At 39.5% G+C, this 9,470-nt stretch overlaps 1 protein-coding gene across 1 annotated transcript in view; it reads right to left on the reverse strand.

Annotated features, from left to right (window-relative positions):
• LOC124310142 (acyl-CoA Delta-9 desaturase-like) overlaps positions 1-3,929 on the reverse strand; it is a 27,254-nt gene extending 23,325 nt beyond the window's left edge. Inside the window, exon 1 of the mRNA XM_046773840.1 lies at positions 3,843-3,929. The gene's annotated coding sequence lies outside the window, so the exon portion shown is untranslated. The remainder of the gene's footprint in view (positions 1-3,842) is intronic.
• Positions 3,930-9,470: the final 5,541 nt, after the last annotated feature.

Consider the following 9,470-nt stretch of genomic DNA (forward strand, 5'->3'; position numbering starts at 1 on the left):
GCAATATCGCGTCAGTCTAGGGACAGGAAATACGAAGTTGCGCAAGTTAAATTATAGCGTGTATCTCACCAATCGAGATTGCTAGAATAGGGCGAAAATTTTCGTTGAATAGCGTAACCACGACCGTAAAACAATATGATTAATAAAAATAATAAGAACAATGATCACAATCTGTAGGTTTCACTTTTTTAGGATGTAATTCATTCACAAATATTTTACGATAGCGCCGTATATATGCAATATGCGATAAATTTACCACTTAAACCAATTTTAGTTGAGGTGAAAAAATTGTTTTCAACTGCTTCCCTAACTTAAGCAATAAAATTTACAATATCTGCGCATATTGGATATACGCACGTGTATAAATCTTAAACATTAAAATCTCGTCATTGGCGTATAATAGTTGCGTGATGCAAAGATTTAATTCTCGGACAGTATCGTATTGTGGAAATAGTTTGTCGTGGGAAACAGAGGTAAGAAACATTGCCTACATCGAATGAAATTACTCCGTGTAATACGAAGGATCTGATCAAATTTTCGAAAACGAACGAGGCAAAAGGTGGACGAAAAATGAGTTGCTCAAACAATCCGTTGCACATGGCTACCGAGTCTAAAGGACCTGCTGTAGTGGATAACACGGGCTATTTTTCATATCCCGTATCCATTACTATCCATTTCCATTCGGGTTATTCCCGAAAGAAAAAAATACCCTGGCAGACATTGCATGCTGGCGTACAAGTCTAATGGAATTATAACAAGTTTCAGATTATTCTCAATACTTTTTGTAGAGTTTATTAAGAGATAGTTGTATACTGAGTAAATTCATGAAATTATTATAGAAGGTGCTTCGTTACGAATCACTTCAAGTTTGTTAAAAATATATTAGATTCGTTCGACTTTAATTTGGGATGTGTCATTTTATGCAGAAGACTGTTTTCGAATAATTCAATGAAACTGTTTTTCACAATCTTCGTATTATTGAATATTTAATGTTACAGCAATGTACCGTTAATGACTATGATTGACAAATGGTAATATTGTATTAACTGCTGAACAAAAACAAATAAATAAAAATCAGTTTCAGTGATTTCTTAGAAGACAGTCTTCTGAATAAATTGCGGAGTGAATTCGATCAAATCGACTAGATTTTCAACAATATTGAATCGACCTTAAATCAATTCTCGATATCTGACCAATCGTTCACGATTCCATTATTTTCTGTTCTCGTATTACTGAAGAGGTCTTCGAGGCTCAAGAATGTGATAATGTAATACATACACAATGTACCGTTATCTCTCGATAAAATTAATAAGAAGTATCGCGTTTCTGACCATCGAATGGCCCCCCTAAGCTCTGGATGGAACGGAGAAATTTTTACGAGTGAGCCACATCGCGGGACGGAGAACGGCACTTGCTTCGAAGAAATTTTTCATCTCCACATAAGGCGGGGAGTCAGCAGGGAGTAAGCACAATGAGAGGCCGGATTGGCGGTCAGGCATTAGTTGTAAGTTTGTACTACTTTTCATAACCGAGATGCAGAGACGCGCAGAGATGAAAACGTGGCAGGCATTATACGATCGGTCAATATAGCCGTCGGCGTTTGCTTCGCGTTTGATCACGTCGTACGGTTTGAAAGGTAGGTTTTATCATAGCGACGGCCGGCAGCTGACGCAAACTAATCTTCGTCTCTTTTTTCATTTCCTAATCTCACGCCAGTCACTCATTTCCGACTCGCGAAGGTGCTGGAGTAATTGCAATTTGACCCAAAAGAAAGACGTACACTTGGCCGCAGTCATTCCGACGAGTTGGTTACGTTGGCAATGCTGATTCGGATCGCAGCGCCACCGCCGACCGGCCGCGAAGGAGGTTTAATCTTTTTCAAAATAACCATAGAGATAATAACGTATAGAGTGGGAAAGAGGATGGAACAGCCGGAACGTCGATAAAGAAAAAAAGAAAAAAAAAAGAAGAGAGAGAAAAATGAGATAGCCTTATCTATCCTTACTTTTACTATTTTTCACGTGCATAAAAAGAAATGAGGTTACATTTTTTTCGGTATGCATTCACATCTGTCCTCGTTTGCATGCATAAATGCTTCTGCAGACAAGGATAGATGAGGTAAAGTAAAATGCATAAATGCCTTAACCTTCCGGTGAATTTTTTTTCCCTCCAAAAGGAAACGCGACTTTGATTCTATACGAATCATGTGACAATGCATCCCATTTTCTCACGTTAGCTGTATCGCCAGTTATATTTAAGATCCGTAGACTTTGATATTTGGAGATGTATACATCAACGTCGAAATCAACAAGGGCACCCCTTTAATGGTAAATTCGAAAATGAAATCGAATAATTATACGGAATTCGCGATGTGGCTTAGACGCAATAAATTAGAAATAAAACCGGACGTCTGCGTTTGAAGGTTTAGGAGAATAGAAACTGGTAGCCTAATCCTGATATCATAAGATTACGAGGACTAAATGTGAATAATACAAATTATACCTTACATTCGTAATTATTATACAGGAATTTTTTTATAGCTACTTATAACCAAATAACGAATAGGATATTATGCAATTCTATCGATCTCTCCCAAAGTAAAAAAATATTAAAACATTCTCGACATGCAAAAAAGTAAAGGTGCATGTTAGACACGTTGAATATTTAACGATCCACAAAATATGGACTACGATGTTTTGAGACGCGTGCAATTTTTCAGCTAGTTCATAGGCAAGAGAGGACTATAATTGACTTAAACTAGAGGACATCGTGTGTATATATATACATATACATGCACCAGTAAACTTGATAATGTGCTAATTACTGGATATATTTCTTATTCCGTGAGAATTACTCCAAGAATTCATCCATCGTCGGACTTCCGGGGATCCAATAAATTCGCGACGTTTCGACCTTGCGTTACAACACAGAATTCTTCGGATTTTTCAATCTCTAAATTTTTTACCGGATAATCCGATGAAGCGAAAGAAATTCAGCGTGTTAATGACAACAGTGATAATAACAGTGACACACCGATAATAAACGTAGCCAAAGAGCAGAAATTTTAATATACACCGCAGAACGCGCGGCGCTGTAGATACCGTCACGTTTCAACCGTTCACAAGGTATTCAGGTCACGTTCGGTATGACAATAACGAGTCACGGGGTCGTAGTTTTGACGTTTCGGTATAATTCTCACTACTTAATACATGCATGTACCTATTCGTATATGTATTCGGCTAATCCTCGAACCCACGGTAATTTTTCATGCTAATTGCAATACGGTGTGAAAACGGTTCAAGACAACTGACCAATTGCTTAGAAACTATTTTGAATTTTGCGTAGACACGTGGGTAATGGGGATTGATTGGTGAACGAGTAAATTGACGTTACTTTCAATGATACCTATAATACAGCCAGTCGTACGTCTGCAGTACCTAAGTCTAGAAGGTGCTGGGAAAATAAAAATTTTCACTCCGACTACGGTTTGGATAAAAATGTTGAAAAAGGTTTATTAACTATTTTCTATGGTCACTGTATAGGTATAATTTACATAAAATTTTCTACAACGTAATCATGGCACAGCCTCTTTAATGCACGTAAAAGCATGTAATCATTATAATAACTACGAAAATATATGTAAACCTACGTGTAAAACGTACATACGTATCAGCTACGTCGAAGCAAACTCTACTACTGCAGTTGTTCGATAAAAAAGCACTAAGCGTACAGCAAAATTTTTGTGCCTATAATAGTTACATTCTACCCTCGAAGGGGATGTTAAGTAGCCGATTTTACGTACGTACTAATTGTGAGCAATAAAGGGAAACGAGGTCACCTACGTAGCTGCGGATTTCTCATTGCGGTTTAACCAGCATCGCACTTAACGATTATTTCCTATCGTCACTGCGGGCACCGAGCAGTGCACTTGTAAAACGAATTGATTATGGAAGCGCAGTGCTGCGGCGAGCGGCGGCTTCAAAGCCTCGGAAATTCACTAATCACGCCGAGAAGTGCTGCCCGAGGAACGTTTGGCCGAACTTGAACCGCGTCGGTAAAAGAGAAATCTGACAGAGATGCGCGCGTTCGTAGTTTCCCCGTTTTTCAACGAAAGTCGATGGTAGGCCCATATCGGATACTGGACCCTGATTTTCACTCCTTTCTCACCCGTGAAATCGGTCATAAGCGCCATACAAACCAATCAGAAGGAAGCTTTGAACGGAAAATCTTCATTTGACAAGTGAAAAATAAGTCAGAATCAGGAACCGTACTCCAAAGTACTTATCGGCAGTAGATAATACAGATCACTGTAGCGATCGAAATAAAACAAACTACAAGCACTGACAATTGACGTTGTTGTGGGTTAATTAACAATTTAGTAACTCTGTGTGCTTGAATTAATTGCAAAACCATGTTTATCGTCGAACAGCACATCTCCATCGTAAATCAGAATATGGATTTACGGGGCAAATAAACTAATCGCGCCAGTCTTATACCATAAGGCAATGCGATAACTGAATGGGTTCCACTCGGGGTTGCCACCTATCCGGGTTTTGGCTACTTTACTCCGGGTTCGCGGTGGAAAATTAAATCTTCGGATCAAACGTATGACCCATTACATTTTTGCCCCCCTCATTTCTCGATGCCCGGGTCGGTAGTTGGCGTGAGGTGGCAACCATGGTTCCACCATGGCATTGACCGAAGCTATTCATGTATAAACTTACATATCCCGGCTGCGTTTATGAAAAAATAAAAAAATAGAAATTGGTCGACGCCTCGTGCAAGGTGAACCAGACAATTAGCGATTGTTCTCCGTAATCGAATTCAACGTTTTTGATGGTATATTTATTCGGAAGATCAGCTTGTCTACGGTCTATTTGGTATAATTCTTCAATAGGCTGGGCATTAGCTAGGAATTCCGCGGAGCGTAACCTCGACATTTGTGGATGGCGAAAAAGGAAAAAAATACACATTAGTATATTCAACTTCGAAATTGCCGAATGAATATGAAAGTCTTGCAATTGATGTGGTGAATAAGGTTTCGAATCGACTGGCTCGTTGATTTCAAGACTGATATCTTGAGATTGGGTAGATCAACTGTTGACAATTGGATTACGACAAAGTGACGTTTATTGTTAAAGTAAATGCGTTTTGAGCGTTGCAGCATTTATGGAACGTTCCCTTTGATAAGATTCATAATTTTCATTGTGAAAGATCGATGTACGTATTTATCGGGTTTCACTCTGACTCAACTATACAATACTGAAGCATCAATTATAGTTGCGTTTGCCCAATTATAAAACTGCAATTTGAGAAACTACAGAACTTGTCAGTACTTGACCAGTGAGAATGATGAGTCGATGAGATTACAACGGCGAGAAAAATATATCCAATTTGCGTGACGTGAGGATCAGCCAACTACTAGTAGCATTGTTAGAAGTCACATACACACAGACGTATGCAAACAGAGGTTCGCAAAATTTGCACATTGGTCAAATAAGTGTACTGTAACGCTAATTTCTGTTACCCTTAGACGAGGACTTACCGTTGACACTTTGGCGCGATTCTCCGATTCTCACACAACAACTTTTGCCCATATTTAAATAATGTTTCTTTTTATACTTTATAGATATTATATTATCGAAGTGTGGGAAGTTCCACACAGATATTTTCAACAGCATATATATACGTAAACTTGGAGCAGCTTTGTTGTTAATATTCGGAACAGACATCGCGACGGCATGAAAACGTAGAAGAGAAAGTTCTTGCAAGTTTTATTGACCAACACATTATTGCCAACGCATTACTGGGTACGGAACGAAACGCGTCTACCACAGGCAGCGAGTCCAGTTGATTGTGAGTCGAACAGAGTTACGCCATCGTTGAAGAGAATCTGCGTTCTTCTAGCCCTGTAGGTGTTACGATGCCTCGGCCATGAACTTTTGGCTCGGTCACTGACATTGTTGTACCTGCACCTACGCAACTTCAATGGATTTTCATGTTGAAAGGCCAGCAGAGTCGAACTGCTTGGAACCCTTCGAACGACTTCCGAAGCAATCTGGAATTTCGTTGTTGCAATTGAAAGATCGAAACTGGATTCCAAATTCATGTAAACGTGAGCATCAATTGTTAGATCTGGCGAGGAAAAGATCATCTATCTCGGCAAAGCATCCCTGGATATGATTTGAAGGAAAATGTGCCGAACACAATCATTCGTTGATATGGTTTTGGGGCAGCCGCGTCTTAAATTTCGAGGCTGGAAAATCGGGCGATTTTTGAAACGAGAAAACGAGTCGTGATTATTTGTGTCAGCGTGAAAACTCGGCCGGTTGCTGAACGTGCGTGGCGAATAATGCTTTGGCACCAACTGAAACACGTTTCTGCATATCGATCTGACAGTCGATACGTACTATCGATTACCAATTGACACCATTAAGCTCCGCCAAGCGTTGTGGCTTTTCTTCGAATACAGTCGATACGAATCATTACTCGGTGGCTTGCAAGTTCTCGACAAAAAGGGGAAAAAACAAATGAATAAAAAAATCATTGCACGGTAAAGTTGGGAGAGAGGGAATCTTTGAAAATGAGATCGAGTAAAAAGTAACGTTGTTAGATATATCGGGAAAAATTATTTACCCAGATTTGCCTGAGACTGTTCCAAAAACACTTTGCGCTTGTTGTTTTTTCTTGATTCACTCCTTGGATGTTAAATTTAGATCCTATTGATTTTGACAAGTTAACGCTTATTTGAAAGAAAGAAGGAAGTATTCATTTACGAGAACTCAAAAAGTCTGAAACATCTATAAGGTAAGTGTATCAGTTATTGAACTTTTTTGGTTGTATCCGTTTGATCCTTAGTTCCAAAATGGCCAAAAAAAAATAAATTTGTAGCGTCCAACCGTCTAGCAATTGGTGTTAGTCACTGAGAAATTCATAATTTGTGGCGTCAATTTATAATTTTGGAGAATAAAGGGGTTAGAAATTGGGGCTAAACGTGCCAATAACTGGTACCTACACTTACGTTAGGTACGTTATATTCAGATCAATATCGTTTATCCTAATTCGCTAACGAATGTGTTCTCTGAATAACAGTATCAAATATTCAAACACACCGGCCAACTCGACACAACTACTAACAATAAGCGAACCCGTAAATTACTGTACTAAAATTTCTGTGTTAGCAAGGGCACACCTTTAGTAAGTAAGATTTGACGAAACGTAAAGACGAGATAAAGGAACTCCTCATTCACTGTTTCCGGTATAGTCATTTAGAACCTGTGCATCACTTCCATATCAACACCTTCGAGTTGAAGAGTGTTTACCGAATAATGATACAAACGAACGAGGATTAACCAACTGCTGTAGTATATTTTTGCCGACTATGTTTTTGTTTCTGTTCTTTAGCCGCCGGAAAAGTTGGATTCAAAGGTTAAGGTTTCCCAAAAATAACCGCCGAATCGAGGAGCAGAAACAGGTGCATAAGTCGTTTTAAGAATGCTGAATAGCAACTGTTAAATCGCTTATAGACAATTTATCGAAATGCAAATTAACTGCATTTTCTGTAAACTAAATCATATGAATCTCCGTATAGACGTTCCAATCCAACGATGCGACCGCAATTTGCTCGCGATCAGTTGCGTTCGATACTTAAACGACAACTATAACGCGAACTTTCAGGATCGCATGGGCGGAAATTTGACGGGTGAAAGTAGTGTTTTGACAGACACCCTGTATACGCACGTGGTCGTTTATCGGACATTACTTTTATCGGCAGTGGTTCTAATCGAGGTAGTTCACGACGACCTTGAAGCGAAAGGCTGCGTCGCACGCTATGAAACACATTATACTGTACGTGTATCGTATACGTCAGGATTACCCCAAAGCTTCGGATGCTTTGGTGTTTCAGTAAATCCCGGTTGTGAACCCCTGGCTCTTTTCAAATTGACCACTGGATAGACGGGACTTCAAACTCACGGAGCAACGTCCGTTCCATTACATTTTTGTGATAACAGTAAGCTGATATTCGAAGTATCGCGTATAGTTCGCATTTCGCGGAAAATAGTAGACGAACAACCGTTCAGAAAACGGCTGAGAACTGCTGCCCGGATCAATCCATCTCCCTTCCATTTCAGAGCCAAAAAAAATTGCGACTAAAATGGCAATGTGGTTATTTTTCCGTAGTCCTTGATAAGTAAATTATCCAAAGTATGGATCGAGGTACTGGCCGGTGGACTAATGGCTTCGATGACCAATATTGGGTACTGCAATTGAACTGTTCCAGGTTCGCAGGCGACGAGCAATGTTTTCCATGGCTGATTGTGAGCGATCAAAGTGTGATCGCATGCAAGAGTTTTTACGGAAACCTGCCAGCGTAGTTGATCCTTCATCTTCAGCATCCTGTGACAGTTGAGGACCTGATACGGAGCTTAACGGCTGGATTAAGGTCTTAATCAAGCTTCGTATCCGCTTGAGCTTCGGCACTCTTCGAACACGTGTACAGTCCCGGTTCTAAACTTCACTCCTAGATAAACTAGCAGCATGTGCGCGTGTTTGATAACCCAAGTAGTGAGAGAAGCCGAAGTAGCAGCTTATCGTCGTTTGGCGGTTTCGTCGTGTAGCATTCGTTTAGCTCTTTATCAAATCTAGTCTACACCAGATGTGGGATAAAAAAAATTTTAAATTGAAGAAACGAAAAACGAATTTTCACGTAGCTTAGAAGCTTGTCCGTCTGCTTCCGGCTCACACTTTCAACCAAATTCATTTTTTATAATTCTTAAATCTCTGCAGCCGGACAAACAATGCATGCATACGCACATATTTCGCGTGTCTAGTGACCGTGATGACTCGACTCTGTCTCTTACTACCTTACATCATTGACTTTGTAAAGCTTTTTAATTTCAAAGTTTTTTCTAGCATCCTTTTTACGTAGTCCACCGAATTGCAAAAATGGAAAACAGTATGACCTTCCGACCTTAGGATCGAAAGAAAACTCGTAATAAGTCTTCAAGTTATTTGTCATGCTATTCAACTTCCGTACGTTCGATGTGTATGACGACACTTAAACGATGCCAGCATCAGCACTAGTGCATTGCGTTATAAAAAGATTGCAAGATCGAATTGAATTTCTCTTCTATTATTTGCCGATATTTAGTCAAGTCCACTTTCACCATCATTTGGCTGTAATAATAGAAGATATTTCATTCCTCAAGGTTAATTTGTAAGTAAATTAACGGTAAAAATAATTATGAAATTTCGTGTTGGTACGAATAGTGATTGGATTTCACACAAACTCAGATGTCATTATACGCGCAGTATTGACTGCATGTTTCATGCTCGTTACAAAATCTTCGACTGTAATTCACGATATTTATCGATAGCATCGCGTCGGAAAAGTTCGATCCTTTGAGCCGATCGATGCGTCGATGGAACGAAAGGAAGAAAAGAAGAATAGTAGAGGAGAATAATGCTTG

Source organism: Neodiprion virginianus, chromosome 1 (genome assembly GCF_021901495.1).
Source record: "Neodiprion virginianus isolate iyNeoVirg1 chromosome 1, iyNeoVirg1.1, whole genome shotgun sequence".
Lineage (NCBI taxonomy): Eukaryota > Metazoa > Arthropoda > Insecta > Hymenoptera > Diprionidae > Neodiprion > Neodiprion virginianus.